Consider the following 18,753-nt stretch of genomic DNA (forward strand, 5'->3'; position numbering starts at 1 on the left):
TGTGAAATCGTTCTAACTTATATCTACTAAGGGCAATACGGATTTTTTACTACCATTATGGAATGATAGTGTTCATTTTATTTTTAGCACATTTACAGCTTATCAAACCATGGCGCACTCTATGACCACAATCGTACAACCACAGTGGTCCTACATGTAAACTATAATCATGATCATTTGTTGCCACAGTGACCACAATTGTGACATCCCAAATGCAAATTAAAACATAAGGGTGTCGAATACAGAAATAGATTACAAGTGCATAATAGATAAATGTATTCAACAGAATAAATGATTATAATCCCTTGCAAAATAATAATAGAGTTCCATACATCACTGAGGCAGAAACAAAATTAATTACAAGCCTCTACAAAAGATGGACTTATCGGAGTGCAAGACAATTATGCACTCATAAAAGATCATGGATCCACGAGATCCTCAAAGACTTTATTGGGGGCAATTAGTTCCACACTATCTTCCTCACCTAGGGGGCATGAAAAGGGTGAGTTCCATATACTCAATAAGAAAAGTAGTATTTAAATAACATCATAAGATTTTAAAGGTAATTAAGAGTACCATCATTTCTTACCATCAAGAGTCATGTCAGGGTTCTTTATTAATTATGAGAACAATTTAACTTAATAAAGAAAACGGCAAGTCAAAGTTATATCATGTCAATTAAATCAATTATGCTAATAATAGAGAAAATCAAACAAACATGATGTGCACTATTTTTATTTTATTGTTCGCGCGAAGTCGTTCCAACTTCCATCTATTGAGGGCGATATGGATTTTCGACTACCCATATGGAATGACTAATTCATTTCATATTATATCAACAATTTATGGCTTGCCAAACCAATAGCACATTTACGACTTGCCAAACCAACAACATATTTACAGCTTGCCAAATCATAACATGATCTATGACCATGGTCGTGCCAACCATAATAGTCCTACATGTTAACTATGGCTACGATAGTAGTTCACCAAAGGTGACCCTTATAATCATATTGCGTCACCACTCTCGTCAGAGGGTATTTCATCATCCATAGAGAGAGGTGCTCTCACATCTTTTCTTACCAGAAAGGGGAGAAACAGAAGCCTCTTAGAGATAAAAAGCCTAATGAAACACTTTATGAATCATGCATGCCAATATCAATACATATTTCTCATGTCTATATGTCATTTCATGCTTAATCACTTTACGATCGTATAACATATCACATATCAATATTTATCTTAAGCATTAAATCATTTAAATTAAGCATGTAAGAAATCGATTTACATATGTTTATAAAACATGCAATCAACATAAATCATGCAACCATTTAGTTTAACTTTCTTAACTTTAATATAGAAATACTCCTTAGGATGTTTAAAAGTAAATATTAATTTTCTTACCAAAACTTTAACATTTCTTACACTTTTTCTTCTTCTTCTCCTCTCTTTCTCTCTCTAGATCACTCTATCTCTTTAAAACTCTTTCGAGATGGAAGAAAGAAGTGAAAATGATGAGGAAATGGGGAAATGGAGGTCCCTATTTATAAAAATAGGGATAGTTAGATATGCACTAAGTGGCAAAATCTGGTGAAGAGAGAGAAAGTCAATGTGAAAAGATTAGATATGATGACTGAGGGATGTGACTGAGGGATGGAGGACGCAACATGACAATGGTGCAAAAACTGAAGGCACACCACTCAAACAGCGACGACATGTCACCCAAGCAATGGTAGCACGCTGCCCAAGCTCACGGCAGCTTGCTGCCAAACCAGTTGTGTGCGTCACTCGAAGGTGGCGTGTGGCACCCAAGGGGACAGAGTGCACTGCCTGAGGCAGCGCCTGCTGCCCCAGCCTACTGCGTGTGCAAGCCTACTATAGAGACGGCATACGCACAAGCCATGCGGAGCTTCATACCTGTTTGCGTGTAGAGGAACGCGTGCGCAGATCGCGTCGGGTGCCCTGCATGGATGGGACATGCACACAGTGCCCATGTCCTGTGCTGGCCAAGCGCGAGCACTCACAGGCAACACGCGTAGCCCGCACAGGTGGGATCCCTCCTGCGGGATTTTCTGAAGTTTTCCTCCTTTTTTTCCCAAAATCCTTTTATTTAATTTTAAAAATATAGATTTCTCATGAGAAAAATAAAATAAATAATTTCAATAATTATTTAACCAAATAAAATACGAAATTAAAACATGAAATATGAAACTCATTTGAAAATTCAAAATATAAAATATTAAGGAGTTTAAAAGGCCTATAGGGCATGAATTAATAGGGGTTCCATTACAAATTAAGCACGGAAGTTTTCGAGGTGTTACATTCCCCTCACCTTAGAAAATTTTGTCCCCCAAATTTGTCATGAATGGGTCAAGAAACTTCTATTGCATTTCACTCTCCAACTCGCATGTCGTCTCCTCCGGAGTATGGTGTTGCCACTGTACCTTCACCATTGGAATCCTCTTGTTGCGCAAAACTTTGTTGGTCCAATCCAAAATTTATGTGGGGAGCTCTTTGTACATCATATCAGCTTAAACCTGCATCTCTTTGTGAGGAATGATATGAGAATGGTTAGGGTAGTACCTTCTGAGCATGGAGACATATAAAACATTATGCAAACCCGTAAACTCTAGGAGTAGAATAAGGCGATACGCCATGGGTCCAACACATTCCACAATCTAAAAAGGTCCTAAATGATGTTAGTTCTTGACTTCATTCTAACAAGTTGGAGAACGGCAGGGCCTACCGTATAGGGCTTCATACGGAGCTATGTCGATGCTGGAATGATAACTGTCATTATAAAAAAATTCATACAGGGGAAGATACTCATACAAGTTATTACCCAAAGTTGAGGACACAAGCATGCAACATATCTTTCAGTATCTGGATAGTACATTCAGACTGACAATCGGTCTGGGGGTGATAAGTAATGTTTAAGTACAATCCCAAACCAAGTGCTTCTTAAAAGCTTTCCAAAAAATAGGAGGTAAACCAGGGATCTCAGTCTAACACAATGGATGAAGGGATGCCGCGGAATTGAACGATCTCCTTGACATATAGGCAGGCTAGTCTGCTTGTGGAATATGTGGTTCTTATTGGCAGAAAATGGTCAATCTTGGTCAATCTATCAATGATGACCCATATTGCATTGTGATCAGAACAGTCTTGGGTAGACCAGTGATAAAGTTCTTGGTGAAATGCTCCCACTTCTATTCCAGAATAGGGAGGTCTTGTAACAAATCGCCGAGTCTCTAGTGTTCTGCCTTAACTCATTGGCAAGTAAGGCATCAAAAGACATAGTCAACTCTAAAAGTATAGGATCTACTAATAGTTCTACTTCTAAATTTTTTATTTTATAATTTTTATACACACACTGAGCTTTTAATAAACCTTTAGAGGGAGTTTCTACTGTTCATACTTCATTTAAAAGTTGAGGCTTAATACCTAATTTATAAGCAAATAACAAGAAATGAAGGAATGGGTAGAACCTGTATCAGTCAGAGCTCTGACAGAAATATCATGGATAGAAAGCATACCCTATATAAGAACAGGAGTGGTGAGGGCACTGGGTTCATCAAGGTGGGGTGCTGGTAGTGGTTGGTTTGGTTCTATCCTATTACGGTTATTAGGTCTTGGATGGATTGGAAGAGTTCAGTGAATTTGGCCTTGATCAGTGTGTCTTCAGGACTTTTGGTTCTCTCTACTGATTGTCTCCCTCGAGTCATTTGTCCTTTAAAGAAAACAGAGACAATGAGTTGATTGACTACTTTCAAAAAATAGAAAATCTCTTAAGTTTTCTAGAGTTGTTTCCTTGTCATAGCCTCAATATAAGGGATTATTTCACGTAACTACTCTAATACCATATGTGACATCCCAAATACTAAAAATAGCATAAGGGAGCCAGAATACAAAAACAAATTATGAGGCATTAAAATATATTACATGCAGCAAAATAAATATTACACTCCCTTATAAATTAAAATTTGAATTCCACCCTTCCTTTCCAATTTTTTTTGCTCACAACTTAATTACTATTTTATCTGCACTAAATTAACATCATAATTCAAAGTTAAAACACAAATCAATAAATAAAAGTCATCACATCAATGCCTGTAATACTCACTCACCACATCCATTTAAACACCACTAAATTTATATCTGTAGAAAAGTTTACCCAATGCAATTTAATCTAAAAATGGCCATCTTTATATAATTTTAATATAACTCATCTTACCCTGAAGGAGGTACTATTTTGAACTCCCTACGTGGAAGAAGAACTATGACATCCCTAATGCAAACTAAGGCATAAGGGTGCCAGATATATAAACAAATTACGAGTGCATGATAAAATTTTATGCAGCAGAGAAAATTATTACAAATTCCTTACCAAAATATGAGTTCCAATTACACATACATAACTGAGGCCAAAAGTGGCTAAATACAAAATATCAAAATACTAAGAATATAAAAGGGCCACTTTTATCATTATGTTATTGGACTCATCAAAGTGCGTGATAAGTCATGCACTTAAGGGTTTTGGATCATCGGGATCCTCATAGACTTCAAGGGGTAACTTAGAGGTAGGTTCCTCACTATTTTCCTCATATGGAGAGGCATGAAAATGGTGAGTTCCATATACTCAGTAAGGAAAATAGTATTTAAATAATATCGTAACATTTTAAACATGAAAATTATATCATAAATACTTACCATAAGGTCATGTTAGAGTCCTATCTTACTTCATGAAAATATGAGTTTTTGTTTTTTTATTAATAAAATATTTATTTAATTATTTTTTTTAAAAAAAATTAATATATTTATGCATGATGGTTAATATTAAGAAAACCATGTATAGAAGCTATTTTAGGTAGAGAAAGTAAAATTACCTAATTAAGTCCTTATTGATTATTGTCTCCAGTATGAAAGCCCACAACCTTAGAGGGAAAGCGTGCTAAATCTTTAATTACCTTTGATTGATCAGAAGAACCATGAAGTGGCTGTAGATACATTGTAAAAATAACTTTTATATAGTAGTCAAAATTGAATTATTAATTTTTACGTAATAGAAATTTCAAACACACCTCAAATTTTTTTTCAATAGTTTTTTCACAATACATGTTGGTTAGCATTGAGAAAACAATATATAAAACCTATTATTTAGTAGAAAAAGTAAAATTACCTTAATAGGTTCTTGTTGATCACTATTTTCAGTATAAGAACTCGTAGCCTTTAACTTTTCCTTAACGAGAAGGAGTGTTAATTCTTTAGCTACCTTCGATTGATTGGAAATCCCATGAAGTGGCTGCAGTTAGCTTGTAAAAGTGAGTTTTATAAATAATCAAAATTAAGTGATTAATTTCTACATAATAGAAATTCCAAACATACCTCAACTTCTATTTTAGCAATATCTATCTTACTAGATGATGAGTCATCCCTGAGATCAACCTTAGAGAGGTTCAAATTTTGAATGTAACTTACATATGCATTTGTTATGCAGATTGACTATATATATCACAAAAAGAATAATTATTTTAGAAATTATGAGTAATTAATTATAAAAGATCTAAATAAATAAAGTTGAATTAATTAGAATAAACTTACAAAGTTATTAGTCGCATGTCCAAAGCAATATGTAGCATGTCATGACTAATTTATCACACATTATAAGTATACCAAAACTATGTTATATTTACACTCCTTACACTAGTATTGTCCAAGACGAAAGTGATCGATTTGAGGATTTATTGTAACACTTGCAAATTTTGCAAACTCAAAAAATATATGGATATAAATTTTAAAATTAAATTAAGCATAAAATTATGTAAATTAAGGTTTGGGGGTTTAAATGAAAAAATAAATAAATTTTTGAGAAATTTTGGGAAAAACAATGACCTAAATGACAATAAATACCAAAAAATTAGGGCTAAAAAGGTAATTTTGGAAATGTTGGACACCTCAGCGGGTGAGTTGTCACAGCGGGCTAGGCCATTAGCCATGTGTATGGATAGGTGGCATGATCCAAGCATGAAAAACCTAGATCTTGTCTTGTAGATCCAACAGTTGATGCGGAGTCCATATAGGGAAACCTTAAATCAGGTTTCTAAAAAGAGGAGGGGCGAGTTCGAGCCGAAAAAAGAAGGTGAGGAGAGACAGAGAGTGATGAGCGAGAAAGGAGAGAGAGTGACAAGCAGGAAGAGAGAAAGAGACAATAACGGGAGAGAGGGAATGAGGCCGTTGTGTGCGTGGTGGAAGAAGAAGGGCTATGCACGGTTGCAGAATAGGCAATCATCGCGGCGACCGAAGAAAAAGAATAAGAGGAACTCTTGCTGGGATTTTTCTTATTATGTTTCCTATCTTCTTGCCTTGTTTGGTTATTCCCTTCAGCCATGCTTCACCTTCCAAGTTCTCGGTAAGTTTTTTATTCTGTTTGCATATGTTTTCTAATGGTTTACTTTTTGTTTTCTCTTATCATTTTCGGCTGAGAAAATTTGGGTAATTTCTGCTTTTTTCGCTTTAATGGAAGATGGACTCGACACAAATTCTCCATGGAAGTTAGTTTCCTTTTTTAATTCTGGATTTCAGTGTTAATGAGCATTTGTTTTGAAAATGTTGTGGGAATTTAATCCAACGTCTTGGCGGAATTTCATTTATTAATCTCTGGAGTAACTATTTACAGAAATGTTTGTCAAAATTAGAAACTTGGTTAATATGTAGACTTTAATTTTATGGTATTGTTTGTTTTTTTGATATATTTTATTAGTTAGGAGCTGGTTTATGGTTGAGAATAAGAAAGGCCAAACACTAAAGTGTAGAAGGTTACTAAAGATAGAGAGGGAGGCTACAAAATTATTTATGTATTTAAAAATATTTATTTAAAATTTTACAGATTATTTAATGATTTGTTTTAGTATATATGTACTTTCTGCAGATCACCATGTGCATGTATGTATATTGTATGTGGGAACAGATTGTTTATAGATGAGAATGTATGTGTAATTTTAGAAAATTATATGTGAATATATATATATATATCTGCATGTATAAAAATATTTATATGTATATTTATAGCACCGATTGAATGTATAAATATGTGTTTACTAAATATCTATATTTATGTACAATAGAATGCATGTACATAAGCTGCAAATATACTGTGTTAGGTATGTAAATATGTGTATATATATATATAAATTTGGATATGTTTGGATACATGTACATACATATGTAAATATATACATATAAAGTTGTGTGTATATATTTATATAATATATCTAGGTATATACCTATTTATATATATGAATTTTGTGTATTGGATCGTATATATATATATATATATATGTGAAGTATGGGTGTGTATTATGCATATATGTGCATGTTGATTTATGAAATGGTGTGTGAGTTACGTGTAACTAGAAATTATATCTATATTTATGAATGTTAAAAAAGGATAGTATACACGCACATAGATATATATATATATGCACGCAGGATTTTTTTATGTGTGTATATATATAAATAAGTGTGCAATGCGTATGAATGTTAAATGGAAAATTTGTATATATATATATATAAATATACAAAACTACATAAGTGGTGTGAGAGTTCGTGTGCTGTAAATGTATATATAAATATGCATGTTGTGTGAATATTTAAAGATACTACTATGCAATAGGTATGTATATATATATATATAAGATTTTGGAATAGGAACATAGGAATACAAAATTACATACTAAAAGTTGAAGCATATGCATGATTATATTATATATATAAATATGAACATGTCTTATACATATGTGCTATTATATGAAATAAATATATACTTATGAGAGATAGGAAGATATTGATGGAAGTATATGTATATATATATATCATTATGTATGTATTTATATAGAAATGCAGCTTAAGCATTTGTGTGTGTGTGTGCTGCACATGTTTGTATGTAGGAGATTGTATATATATAGGATTGCATAAAGTGTATACCATGTTTGCATATACATGAAAGGTACTTGACTTGGTTTCGAGGTGGTTGGTCGTGTTGAGATACTTGACTTGGTCACAGGTTGGTATGTATGACAGTGGAGGAAAATTGGAGGCCAAACTTGCATCTCCTTCCACTACCACAAAAGATACAAATACTGGCTCCACTTCCATACGGTGAGTCGAGAGAGCTTCTTCAGAAAAACCAAATTCCCATTAACGGTAAGCATTAGTTTCTTATATTTGATTTTCAGTCATAGGATATAACACCTCGAAACTTTTGTATTTAAATGTCATGTTTTAAAACGTTATGTTTTAGTGAATTACGACATTTAATGTTAATTTTAATTTTAATCAATGTTAAAATTTTATTACTCTTGATGTTATTTTTAATTTTTAAATTATTTTTTTATTTTTTCACAATTTATTTGGAAATTTTCAAGAAAAATAAAATAAAACAAAAAACAAAAAATTTGGAGTGGGAAAGGCCCACGACCTCGCACTTGCGAGCCCACTTGCCTGCATACTTGCTACATCCATGCAGGGCAAACTGTGCACACCTGTGTGTACGTCCCATTGTGCGTAGTGCACGAACGTCCTATTGCACACGCCCGCATGCTTGTCACATCACTACGCGCCATCAGCATGCCTATCCCATTGGCATGCACACATCCCATCACTAGCCCACAGATGCTAACTGCCCGTCAAATCATCTGTAGTTGTCCCGTTGGTCACCGTCCACCGTCAGTTGCACCACACCATCGACTGCCACGTGGCAGCGATGCATCCTCTCTCCATGGCTATTTAAATCCTTCCACATTCACTCTTCTCTCCCATTCATTCCCTTTTCTCTTCTTCTTCCCTTGACAAGGAGTTTAGAGAGAGTGTAGAGAAAGAGCTTTGAGAGAGAAAGTGACCAAAAGGCCTTTAATCTTCACACGATAATTCTCCTTCTATTCTCCTTAGTTTTCTTTTCACACGATGACTTCAAAGAGCTCAACTCTTTCTTCACTTAAATTTTAGAAAACTACTAAATGCAAGGACTCTACCAAATAATTTTCTTTCTCCTCCAAAAAGCAAACAAATCTCGAAAGCTTAAAGGTTTCGGTATGAGATTTCTTAGTATTTCTCATACATTTCTAAACAAATTTATAGATAATTAAATTATGATTATCGATTTATTTTAGTGCATGAAATTGAATGTTGTTTATAATCGTAGATTATCGATTATTTGATATGATTGGATATATGTTTTTAATATTCCTTTAAATGAAAATGCATGTTTAAATCGAACTCCAAAAATGACTAATGTGTACGTGCACATTTGGCCCTCTACCTTGCCTTTGGGTGATGGCAGAGAGGGTTATCTTATTGAGCCTTGGCTTGAGAAGGTAACTTGATGACGAAGTCCGGGTGTAAAGGCCTCTGTAGGTTGAAATAAGTTGTTGGACCCCCACCGAGTTCTAATTGCACGATTATATATGAATCTGAAACAGTAAAGAAGAAGAGGAAAAAATTAAAAATCTGTTTAACTGTTATCATTATGGGGAATCTAAACCTAAATGAATTGACCGCTGGTGAACCACTCCCTGTGAATGGTATTGACGTTCTCTCCAACGAGAGTGGATTCACAGTTGATTGTAGCAGGCATAGTTGGGAAGTACGCCCGTGATCATTAGTCTTCACTGTTATTGTAGGGGGCCATAGTGGTGAAGTATGGCCATGGTCATTAGTTTCCTATTTGAATTATTTGATATCGAAATTGATATGTTTGCCTATTCATAGTGGTAGTTAGGGATCCTTTATGCCCTCAGCTAATATCAGTTAGAACAGCTTCGTGCGAAGATTTGTAAAATTCGTAAAAACTATCAAACTGTTTATTAAGAAGATTGTTGTTTATGCATTTTTTCCATTATTTAACTATCTCCCTGATAACTATTGTATGTTTGCCCTTACATGTTTCTTATGCGCTTTACATTCTAAAATGATATATGGAACTATGTATGCTTTATATTGTCTTCTCTTCACTTTTTCTTTGCTATTATTGGCTTATGATTTGAAAAGGATTTTGATTGGATACGTTATTCTCTAAAAACCAATGTTTTTAGTAAATACTTTAATCAAGTCTACCGCAATTATGTCCAATGGTATGTTTTTGAACTGAATAACTTTTGAAAACCTTGGTTGTATAATTTAAAATACTATTTTTCTTACTGAATTTATTGGAATTCATCCAAATCTATGTTCCCCCCTCAGATGATGTTAGAAGTGACGATTTGTTCACTGAGTTGCCTATTGAAGCTTATTTAGATCCGTTCTCAAATCTTTAGAAGATTTTTGAGTGCATTGTCTATCCACACTCTAATGAAACACACTTGTAATGAATGAAGTAGGTCTTTATAACTATTGTGTATATATGTATTTTGGCAGCCATCTTCTTAGCCTCCCTTGTAATCTAAAACTCAAATTCTTGTAAGGGATGATAATTTCTACTTAATATATGTTTATATTTTATGCACTCGTATCTATTATGTTATCAGACACCTTTTACCCCACATAGTATCGGGATGTTACAGTTGATGTAAGTGCATCATTCTCATAATATCAATTACATTGAGGTCTAAGGTTTATTCTTAGAACTAGAGATAATCTTTTACAACCTAACCAATAAACTTTGTTTCTAAATCTTTGTCTTCCTTTTATCAGTAAAATGACTCGAGGGTGGTCTTCTGTAGAATGACCCATGCTCAGGGTGCTCTAACCCTCGCTAAATTTACAAACTATTTCAAACCATTTAGGGTCTGACTGTCGCTGTGGGTCACAACTATGTCCAATAATGCTGACCAACCGCCTCCTACAAATGATCATCATCTAGTTAATCAAACCATCTCCCAAAATATCTCAGAGTTTGGAAGACTGAACCCTCCTCACTTCAATGGTGGACCTGACCAAAGCATGGATTATGCAGATCAAGAAACATTTCTCCATTTTAGAGCTCACCAAAGAGCATAAGGTTCCCCTAGCAGGGTTTATGTTCACAAAAGAGGGCGAACATTGGTGGTATGTAACACTCCACTCACCACTGTGCTTAATTTGTATTTGAAAAATCCTAATTATTCGGGCCTTAAGGCAACATTGAACTCATTTATTTTATTATGTAGTTTATTATCGTAATTCATAAATTATGCCGGATTTTATTTATTTTGATTTTATTTAATTTTATTTTTATTTAATTATTTAATCCTCATTTTTAAAAATAAATAAATTTTTTAAAAAAATTACAAAACAGAGGGAAAAATCTCGCGAGAAAAATCCTGCGAAAATAGGCTGCTCGTGCGAGCGCATGTGCGCAGCATAGAAGACAAGCCTGTGCACGCATCTTATCATGCACAGGCAAGACTCGTCTGTACGAGTCACATCGCGCGCTGCAGGCCTAGCCTGCTGGTGCTGGGCTACCCTGTCGCATGTAGAAGCTGGCCTATGCGTGGTGCCCTAACGCGAGTAGGCCCTACGTGCGTACAGGCCAGCTACTGTGCACGGCGGTGTAGCCCAGCGCCCACAAGCTAGGTCTATAGCGTGCACGCCGGGTAGGTGAGGCCACTACCACTTCGGGCATTGTGCTGTCGCCCACCTCAGGCGGTGTGCCGCCGTTTGTGAAGGAGGTTTTTCTTCTTCGTTTTTTGTGTCAAGCATTTTTTTATTCTCTTGCATGTAATTAAAATAATATGATACTAGTAAGATTATCTAGAAAATAAAAAGAACAAAAAAAAAATATATATATATAAGTGGAATGAAGCGTGAATGATCCAAAGTATGTATCTATAGTAACATGAATGATGCATCGAGTATCTCGTTAGACATTTTGTCTCTTACGGGTGTCTGTTCCCCTATCTCCATCTGGGGTATCTATTTTTTCCCTCCACCATTTGGTCTGGAAAGACATAAGAGGACCGCTCCTTGTGGATGGCGACGTATCCTCTAATAAGAGTGGTGATGCGAGTATATGTTAGGGGTCACCATTGCTTAAGTACTACTGTGACCATAGAATATCTGATAGGACCACTATGGTTAGTACGGTTGTGGTCATAGATCCTGCCATGGTTTAGCAAGCTGGAAATGTGCTTGAGCAAATTGTCGTTATCTGTATCTTATCTGGTTAATCTACATGGGTAGTCAGAAATCTATATCTGTCTTCAGAGATGAAAGTTGTAATGACTTTACGAAGCATGACACGAAAATCTGAGCATTTCATGATTTATTCAATTTTCTCTATTGTTTGGTATGCTGTGTTTTATTTTGATTGTTAGCTATAATGTGATGTTTTTTTTTAATAAATAAATTATTTTAATAAGGTAAGATAGGTCTACAACATAACCAAATTGTAAGTGTTTATGTTAAAATAATACACTTTTTAAAACCTTACGATGTTTTGTAAATATTGTTTTTCTTATTGAGCATATGGAACTCACTCTTTCCATACCCCCCATCAGATGAGGAACTACCAGCTGACTTACCCATTGAAGTTTATGAGGATTCCATGCATCCGCACTTAAGTGCATGATCTTCCTCACGCTCTGATGAGTTCAATAGCATAATGAAAGAAGTGGCCTCTTTTGAATTTTGACATTGTATTTTGTAGCCACTTTTGGCCTCAGTTATATATGTAATTGGAACTCATATATTTGTATGGGATTTGTATTAATTTGCTCCACTGGATATAATTTTTATTATCCACTCATAATTTTGTTTCTGTATCTAACACTCACATGCCTTAATTAGCATCTGGGATGTAACAAGTTGTCTAGGAAAGAGTCTCCATCTTCACGAGCTTGGTGTCGTAGTGACATCGGCTATCATTTATGGTACATTTTTTATTCATAATTCTACCACCCGTGCTTTGATTGATATTGGTGCTATCTATTCTTTTATGTCATGTGAGTTTGCTAAAAATTTAAAAATTAAACCAGAACCTTTAGGACAAAGTTTAGTTGTAGAAACACTCTCTCGGGGACTCTTAGAAGAACATGTTGTATATAAAAATAGTAGAGTAAACGTTTCAGGTAAAGAACTAACAATAGATCTTATGCTCTTAGATTTTTCTGAGATTGTTGTAATTTTAGGTATGGATTGGTTAGAAAACTATCGAGCTGTCACCAACTATGGTGACAAAACTGTAACACTCCATTCTCCACAAAAGAAACAATCCTAGGACTATAGGAAGCTTTGTTTTATAAATGAATATTTTCTAAATATTTAAAAATTTAAATGGATTTAAATATTTGTATGAGAATGATTTTTAAGATTTAGATTGCCTATCTTTTTCTAACATTTGTGATGCATAGGCACATGGATTCTGAGCTATTAGTATAGAAGATCCCTATAGTCTATATCTTCCCAAACATTTTCCCTATGAAACTACTAAGTTAGCCTCCCAGGTGAAATACCGAGTTCTCCATTAACCCACTCCAGGGACATAACCCATCTCCAAAACTGCTTATCGAATAGGCAAATGGACCGAATAGAACTTCTAGAGATAGAACATCATATCACAACATTGAGGGAAAAGAAGTTTATTAGACCAAGTAATTCTCCTTGGGGTGCTCTAGTTTTCTTTGTCAAGAAGAAAGATGGGACCCTCAGATTGTGTATTGACTACAGGAAACTCAAACAAGTGATAATCAAGAGCAAATATCCCTTACCCCATATTGACGACCTATTTGACCAATTACAAGGTGTGTCAATCTTTTTCAATATTGATCTCAAGTCAAGCTATCACCAGTTTAGGGTTAAGGTTGAAAACATTTCCAAAATGGCATTCCGCTGTAAGTATGGCCAATTTGAATCCAAGGTCACGCTAGCCAGGTTAACCAATGCCCTTGTGGCATTTATGGACCTTATAAACTGAATTTTCAAGTCTACTTTAGATCGATACGTCATCTTTTTCATTGATGACATCCTAGTGTATTCCAAGGATCCTAAAAAACATGTCGTTCACCTAGCTCAAGTCCTAAGTACTCTTCGGTAGCACAAACTCTATGTCAAGCTCAGTAAGTGCTCTTTTTCGTTGGACTAGATTTCTTTTCTTGGTCATATGGTTTCTGGTGATGAAGTTTCTGTTGACCCGTCAAAGGTCAAGAATGTAATTAATTGGAGCCAATCGAGCAATGTTATAAAAGATCGCAACTTTTTGGGACTAGCAAGATATTATCATTGCTTCATTGAAGGTTTTCTCGCATTGTCGCTCCCTTGACTTGTCTCACCAAAAAAGGTGCTATATTCAATTGGGACACTAGATGTGAAGAAATTTTTTTTAAACTCAAACATGTACTTACCACTGCTCCAATATTGATTCTTCCTAACAATATTGGTCGATTTCAAGTTTTCTGTGGTGCGTCTCATGTTAGTTTGGGATGTGTACTCATGTAGCATGGCTGGGTTGTTGCATATGGTTCTAGGCAACTAAAGTTGCATGAATGGAACTAACCCACTTACGACCGCTTGCCACCATTTCTTTGCCCTGAAGATATGGCATCATTACTTATATGATCAAACTTTTGAAATCTACACTGATCACAAAAGTTTGAAGTATTTGTTTTCCTAAAGAGAGTTGAACATGAGGTAGAGGCATTGGATAGACCTCTTGAAACACTATGACTGCAAGATCCCATACCATCAAGGTAAAGTTATACCTGTGATAATCTCTGTAGTCAAGATTACTAATTCAACCAGTAAATTTTTTAAGTTATATGTCGAAGAGATAGTAAGACTCAATGGTGTCCCAACTTCCGTGGTTTTAAACAGGGAAAGTTTCCAAGAGGCTATTGGCTCCAATCTTTACTTCAATATTTCTTGCCATCCACAAACTAATGGATAGTCTAAACGAAAAATTAAGACATTGGAGGACATGCTACATGCCTACGTCTAGATTTTTATGGCAGTTGGGATCAACATTTCCCCTTTGTTGAGTTTACTTACAACAATAGCTATCACTCTATTATTAGTATGACTCCATATGAGGCTCTCTATAGTAGGCTCTACCGATCCCTACTTGTTGGAATAAAGTTGGGAACAAGCGTCTCCCAAGAACGGATTACATCCAGGAGACTGCTGATAAGGTTGTTGTCATCAGTAAAAACCTCATTACCACTCAAAGTTGCCAAAAGAGTTACGCTGACAACAAAAGGAGAATTTTGAAATTTACTATTGGTGACCACGTTTTCCTCAAGGTTTTTTTATACAAGGGAAAACTATGGTATGGGAAGAGAGAAAAGTTGAGTCCTCGTTTTGTGGGATCTTTTAAAATCTTGGAATGTATAGTCCTCGTGGCATACCGTATTACTTTGGCCCCAAAATTCTCTAGGCTACATGATATTTTTCATCTCTCAATGCTCTAAAGGTATCACCATCATACTTCACCATGATACTTCTCACATTATCCCGCATCAGTAGACCTTAGTCCATTCGGACATGGCTTATATAGAATACTGTATCGAGATCCTTGATCGAGAGGAAAAGGTTTTAAGGAACATGAGGATTCCTATGATCAAGATATTATGGCAGCACCACACTTTTGATGAAGCTACATGGGAACTGAAAGATGAAATGCGAACAGTATCCCGAGTTTTAAAAAAAATTTTAAATTTGAAGGATAAAATTTTTGTAAGGTGGGGAGGATGTGACAGCCCAAAATCTTTGTATTCAAATGTCATGTTTTTAAACGTTATGTTTAGTGAATTAAGATATTTAATGTTAATTTTAATTTTAATTGGTATTAAAAAATTTTTATGCTTGACCTTATGTTTAATTCTAATTTTTAAATTTTTTATTTTTATTTATTTTGCATAAAATTTATCTAGAAGTTTTTAAGAAAAATAAAATAAAATAAAAAACATAAACATTTGGGGTGTGAAAGGCCCATGAGCCCGCAATCACAAGCTCGCATGATCGCGTGATCGTGTGGCCGCATACCCGTGGGGCTGTGTGCCTGCGTGATCGCGTTCTCGTGGGGCCACATGCTCGCGTGATTACGTGTTACCACACCTACCACACGAACGTGAGGCAAACTTTGCGTGCCTACGCCCACATCATATTGTGCATAGCACACGCGCGTCCCATCATGGGCGCCTCTGCATTGCATGTGAATACATCTGCATGTAGCAATGCATGCTTACAAGCTTGTCGTGTCACTGCACATTATCAGCGGGCCTATCCCATCGGCTGCGTCTCCCATCGCTAGCCTACGCATGGCAGCTGCCCGTCACATCTCTTGTAGTCGTCTCGTCGATCAACGTCCATTGTCGGCTGCATAACTCCACCAATTGTCACGTGGCAGCCATGCATACTGCTATGTGGCGCACATGCACTCCCTCTTCATGGCCAATTAAAGCCTTCCCCATTCACTTTTCTCTCCCATTTCGTCTATTTTCTCTTCTTTTTTCTTTGATTGAGAGTTTAGAGAAAGAGTCTTTAGAGAGAAAGTGACCGAAAGGCCTTCGATCTTCACATGGTAATTCTTCTTTTTTTCTCCTTTGTTTTCTTTTGACAATACAACTTCAAAGAGCTCACTTTTAAGCTCTTTCTTCACTTACAGAAAATTACTAAATGCAAGGACTCTACCAAACAATCTTCTTTCTCCTCCAAAAAGCAAACAAATCTCGAAATCTTAAAGGTTTTAATATGGAATTTCTTAGTATTTTTTCATACATTTCTAAATAAATTTATAGATAATTAAATTATAACTATCGATTTGTTTTAGTGCATGAAATTGAATATTGTTTATAATCGTAAATTATCGATTATTTGATATGATTGGATATATGTTTTTGATATTCTGTTAAATGAAAATGCTTGTTTAAATCAAACTCTTAAAATGACTAATGTGTATGTGGGAATTTGGTACTTTGCTTTGCCTTGTATCCTAAGGTGATGACAGAGAGGATTATCCTATTGACCCTTGGCTTGACAAGGCAACTAGATAACAAAGTCTGGGTATAAAGGCCTCTATAGGTTGGAATAAGTTATTGGATCCCCATCATGTTCTGATTACATGATTATATGTGAATCTGAAATATTATAGAAAAAGAGGAAAGAATTGAAATTTTTTTTCACCGTTATCACTTGGGGGGTATATGAATATGATTTAATTGGTCATTTGTGAACTGCTCTCTGTGAATGGTACTGGTATTCCCTTTGATAAGAGTGGATTCATGGTTGATTTTAGGGGTTATAGTGGCGAAGTAAGGCCATGGTCTAACTAAATTTTCTGATATCGAAATTGATCTATTTTACTATTCACAATGGTAATTGGGGATCCCTTCTATCCTCAGCTAATATACGTTAGAACAGTTTTGCATGAAGATTTGTAAAATCCATAAAAACTATCAATTTGTTTATTAAGAATATTGTTGTTTGTGCATAATTGCCATTATTTAACTATCTCCGTGATAATTATTGTTTGTTTGCTCTTAAATGTTTCCTATGTGCTTTGCCATTCTGACATGCTATATGGGATTACGTATGCTTTATATTGTCTTCTTTTTGCTTTGGTTTTGCTATTATTGGCTTAAATTTTGCTACATTTGTTTCTCATTGTTCTGTTTAGAAACTTATGATTGAAAAGGATTTCAATTAGATACATTATTTTCTAAAAATCAACACTTTTAAAAATACTTTAATCAATTCTGCAGCAGTTTCGTCCAATGGCAAGTTCATAATGGTATGTTATTAAACTAAAAAACTTTTGAAAATCTTGGTAGTGTAATTTAAATACTCTTTCCTTTACTAAGTTTATTAGAACTCATCTCAATCCATGTCCCCTCTCAAACGATGTTGGAAGTGACTATTTAACTATTGAGTTACACATTGAAGCTTATTTGGATATGTTTTTAGATCTTTAGAAGAATTTTGAGTGCATTATCTGTTTGCACTTTGATGAAATACCCTTTTAATGAAAGAAGTGGCTTTTCAAAACTTTTGTGTATATATGTATTTTGGCAACAATTTTCTTAGCCTCACATGTAATTTCAAAGTCAAATTCTTGTAAGGGATGATAATTTTCATTGAATATATATATATTTATATTTCATGCACTTGTTTCTGTTCTTTTATCAGGCATCCCACTAGGTATTGGCATGTCACATAGGATGTTAGTAATAATTATTTGTAGATTAGTTTAGGTGGCATTCATTGGAGATTGCGATTGGGGCTTAACCCTTGGATTTAGTGCGATATCGTACTATGGTTGATGTAAGAATTGCAGTATTTCCTTGATCACTTTAAACGAGTTTTCTATATATGTCGAGAAGGTATATTTTGAATGAAATAGAAAACAACATGATTTTAAATAAACATAGGTATATGTGTGTGTTCATGAGTTTTAAGTTAATTAAAAAGGAGCATATTGTTATCTTTGTTTATTTACTATAGGTTATATGAATTATGTTATTTATTTATTTGTAAACGTCATTATTATTAAAGGATTAAAATTAAAATGGAATGCATGAATTATAAAGGGAAAATGGTAAAGGGATTATGATGATACAATGAGGGACAGGTATGCTATGGAAGTAACATGAGAAGGGTAAACAGTAGAGCTAGGTTGAATTAGGTCTGCGATAGCTTAGGAGTTTTGTCTCAAAAGAAAACGAGTCAAGTGTCTAATAAAACTTAACTCACGGAGTTGTCTAGTCTAAATCTTATCCATCTGCTTTCCTTGGAGAGGTATTGGTATTGTTATTAGTTGGAGCCACTAGGCTATGGGTGCTTGTTATTAGG

General features: G+C 34.8%; 1 long non-coding RNA gene across 1 annotated transcript; it reads left to right on the plus strand.

The window, feature by feature from the left end:
• The first annotated feature begins 6,025 nt into the window (after positions 1-6,025).
• On the plus strand, positions 6,026-12,734 carry LOC148239995 (uncharacterized). The gene is made up of 3 exons (XR_015816533.1): positions 6,026-6,409; positions 8,063-8,202; positions 12,471-12,734. It is a non-coding gene; the product is annotated as an uncharacterized LOC148239995 (long non-coding RNA).
• The last annotated feature ends 6,019 nt before the right edge of the window (positions 12,735-18,753 follow it).

This window comes from Carica papaya, chromosome 9 (genome assembly GCF_054855325.1).
Source record: "Carica papaya isolate Zhongbai chromosome 9, ASM5485532v1, whole genome shotgun sequence".
NCBI classification, from domain to species: Eukaryota; Viridiplantae; Streptophyta; class Magnoliopsida; order Brassicales; family Caricaceae; genus Carica; species Carica papaya.